Source organism: Aethalodelphis obliquidens, unplaced genomic scaffold, assembly GCF_003676395.1.
Source record: "Aethalodelphis obliquidens isolate GAN/ISIS:26980383/991018 unplaced genomic scaffold, ASM367639v1 scaffold111, whole genome shotgun sequence".
Classification (NCBI taxonomy): Eukaryota; Metazoa; Chordata; class Mammalia; order Artiodactyla; family Delphinidae; genus Aethalodelphis; species Aethalodelphis obliquidens.
This window is the reverse complement of record NW_020838055.1, coordinates 874,920-879,212: the sequence shown is the minus strand read 5'-3', so window position 1 is coordinate 879,212 and position 4,293 is coordinate 874,920.

The following is a 4,293-nucleotide window of genomic DNA, read 5'->3' as shown; positions in this document are numbered from 1 at the left end:
AAGGAGCTTGAAATGTAGTAGTGGGAAAGACAAACAAGTATAGACCGACCAAGAATGACATTTCCTTTTGCCTTCTATTTACCTATCCCGTTGAGAAAACTTCCATCCATGAACACAGTTTGCACTAGGACATTCAGACTTTATAAAAGGACTGCACAGCCCCATCTCTGTAGGCAAAACTTCCTGAGCAAATTTGAGTCTGTTTTCCATTTTCTAAGATGGGATGCAATTGGTGAACATCTTTCCATTGACAGTAGTCCAGGTAAACATTTAGCAAAGATCACAGATCTAGGAAGGCCCACATTCCTGAATAAGATACTGGAATAGATACTCCATCGTTGTGTATCTCTTTTTGTAGTTTGACCCGTGAATTAATAACAAATTTAAAAGTACGTCTCTGGACAGCTCTTCTGCCTCACCTGATGAAAATTCTGGTTCTTTGTGCAGGACAGCCTTCTCTCCCGCAATCATCATGCCGACCCACAACTCTTCCACACACCTTTTAAAGCCTAGCCCAAATTCCACTGCCTTCTGAAAGACTCTTCTGAACTTCTCCTTTCTACCTTCAAGAGAGGTAACCTTTCTCTTCTCTGAACTCCCATTCCACTTACTGTCTGCTCTGAGATCGTTTTGCAAGCTTGCATTTTCCCTTGACTTGATTATAAGGCCATGTTTGAAAGGGACAGATCCCATCTTGCTCATTGTTCCCTTCCCCACAATGTCTGTTGTGTATGGGGTTTTCCATGAACAGTCGCTGAACACAAAGGTTGAGCTTGGGGGTCTAACTCAAATGTATACGTGCACAGGAGGGTGTGGAATAAGGATTTGGTGCATATCACCATAGTTACAATAAATTTTTCTTGTACCTCACAAGGAGGTATTCCTCACAGCCAATTTCTAACATTTTTTTTTAGGTGGTCTTCAGTTTTTGATGTTTTTGGTGTTTGTTTCCTGTGGGGTGTTTCAATTTTGGAGGTTTATCAGTGAAACTAATCTATCATTTGGGCTAAGAAATTATCGTCATCCACACAGTCTTAAAGGGAGTTGTAGTACTCTATGGTGAACCACTTCCTTGCCTGACCTCCTTTAAAGCATGTGATACTGATTTCACTAATTTGTTAGCACCCTCTAATACTCTGCGGGTCACTCTGCATCTTGAAACCAACTGACTGAAGGAGCAAATAGAATAACTGAAAATAGCCTCTTGCCCACTAGAGACCCAATCAAACGCCATAGCTCCTGTAAAGACTCTTTGAATCCTGTGTTCTTCCCTTCTCTAACATGTTGGCTACTTTCTCAGTTGTAATGGGGCAGGGTGCGGGGAGTTGCAGAGGACCCTGGTAGTATTACATGTACAAAGCCATACGGTGAAGGCTCTGCTCCTTCTTCAAGATAATCCACTCCCCCGAAATGATTTTCCCCTAACCATTTCCTGCCTGCTCTCAGTTCAGTGTTTCTCAAACGTCAAACATTCCTTTCCCATATAATCTTCAAGACTTTTTTGGGGAACTACCTGTATTAGTTTTTACTTAATCATTTTCTTTATTATTTCCTCTTTTTTACTTAAGTAAAGCCTCACCTTAGTCCCCCAACCTTACCCAAGATTTATAGAGTAGGGGAATCTGGGGCTTCCTAAATCCCTCCACTTCGTCCCTCAGATTCTATCTTGGCCAGAGAACCTTGCACACAAAGGGACTCTGTAAATAGTGGCGAAAGGAGCAATGTGTCAATGCTGCTAAGAAGACCACGATCAACTTCCCGTTCCTCCTTTTGCCTAGTCTAGGTTTTAAACACCCTGAAATTGGTGGCCGCAGTGTTAAGACTAGTAATTTATAAACTCATAAAAGTCTCATTTTGTAGTAATCTAAAAAGACAGAGTTGATCTTCATTTTATTGGTATTGAACTATGCTAAAAGGTATATAATGGCCTTGTTTGTACGCCTCCCATAATGCAGTCCTTCCAAATGGACATACCCATGGATGCACACACACAAACACATTTTTTAAATTGTCACAGTGATTAAAACAAAATAGAATGAGGCTGAGAAGCTCACTGCTAAAGTAGGGTGGAGATGTTCTTCCTCACAGCTTGAACTGTTTGCTTTGGTAATCAACTCAAGCTAGTAAACATCCCAAAGCATGGGCTCAGTCTTTTCCCGAGCCAAATTCATCACTTTAAGACCAAAATACATGTTCATATTTGCTGACACTATTTAGACAGCTTATGTACCAACATTCAACTCAGCTGGGTAGATGGGCTAACAGTGATAATATAACATCCTTGGTACAGAAGATTTTAGATTAAAATAGAATTTTAAGTTAAAATAGCCAGCTGATGTAGCTTTGCATAACAAAGAATCACCAAGCCCCAAACATATTCGCCAATGAAATACTTGCATCATCCACCCACTGCTTTGGTTCCCCTGCATTAATAACACTTAGTAATAAGCACAGGAGTTTGCCAGCAGGAAAATGCACTTAAGTTTCCTTAGAAATGCAGACTGGTGAACAACTTTGTTCATTTAAATGTCATAAAAGTGTTTATGAAATTCCTTCTTTACTTTGCGTCCACAGCACCTAGTAAAGTGACCTTTCTCTGTGTGAATTCAATGAATACCTACTGCAGTAAGAAAAGAACCAAAGATTTTGAGGATTAACTATTGAAATGGAATATGTCTAGCCTATTGTAGGCACTAAGTAATGGCAACTATTATTATCAAATTAGACCAGCACTCATTGAACAGAAATGTAAGGGATGGCATGGTAAAGCAGAAATTTAACTGAGCTTGGAGGGAGTCATAATGGGAGGCTGAGAACCTGCCCTTTAGACCCTGCAGGGAGACAGAGATTCTGCCCAGATACTACTGGGAGGCCAGTGAAGTGGGGCATACCCAAGCCACTGCCACCAGGCCATCCTTCCATGCCTGGGAGTGCTCCGTTACACACAGGAGAGCCTTGTCAGCTGTTCATGTCCCTGAGGATTGAGGTCCTTCCACGGGCAACTGCCTGCATATCGTTCCTGGGTCATCCAAGCAAAGGACTCTTGACTGTGCCCCAAGATTTTGCGAAGCCCCATCCAAATTGGAAAACTGCTCTTTCAACCCCTGCTTTTCAAGTAATGGGACACTCATAAGCTCCCCTAAACAGAGGGTGAGAGGCCTTACTTACAGAGGGGAAGAGAAAGACCTGTCACCTGTATTTGGTTGGAACGAAATGGTCAAGAAACTCTTGCCAGTAAGTCATGAGATTTGGATTCCAGACCTGGTTCTGCTGCTTCTCTGGCCAAGACAGTTTACTTTTCTGAGCTGCCTTCCCTCATCTGAAAGTATTATTTCCTTCTAGCTCTTACTTTGTCTGAATTGAAAATTATCCATTTAAATTAATTCCATTTTACCGTATTGACCGTTTAACTAGTAAATGTTTTCATTGCCACACCTCTTTTTCTAAAGACATCATCCCTTCATAAGTTAGCTTTATTCTACAGAATTTATCTGCTGCCACTTTATTCTAGCAGTTAAAGTGTCCAGTTAAAAAAGTATTGAGCTCAGTTCTTGGGACAATTACTAAGCTTTGTACATAATTTAGTATATAATTCATATTAAATAAAATGAATGTGGTGATAAATGAAAAGAAAAATGAAATTCTTGAAACCAGAATATGATTTAACATGCACTGTACCAGAATAGTTCACACCTGCTTTCTGGTTTTGCTCTTAAAAACATATTTGTATTAGTTTCATCACTGACTCAAGCTTCAGATGCCCCCGCCTAGCCCTCTGAAGTCTTGGACATGTGACCTTGGCTCTCAGTCTCTTCATCCATAAATTAACCAAGTGGAACCAGGTCTCTAAAATCTTGTCTAGGTGTTTAGGTTCCAATTGCGATATTTTTTTTTTCAATTGTGATCCATTTTAAATTGCATTGTGTAGTAGCCAAAATCAACATAAGCCCCATAAGCATTATCTAAATTAGCTTATCTTCTCCTGAGCAGGGATAATGCCAACTATCCTCTCCTTGGGTTTGAGCCTCCCAGATTCTCAGAAAGCTCCCGGCTCTGTGCTCCTTCTCATTTCAATGTCTATCATGAGGGGCTCACTTTTTAGCCTCCCCAGTGATTGTATCTGCTCGTGTTTCTGTCTTCTGAGCCTCTGAAATGCCCACTGAATGGCCTAGGCCCATATTCATTGCCTTTGACCCACCCAGCCCAACACCTCCATCCCCCTCCTCCACCCCCCTCCCCCTCCACTCCCCCTCCCCCCACCCCCCCACCCCCCGCCAGTATTTGCAATAATGC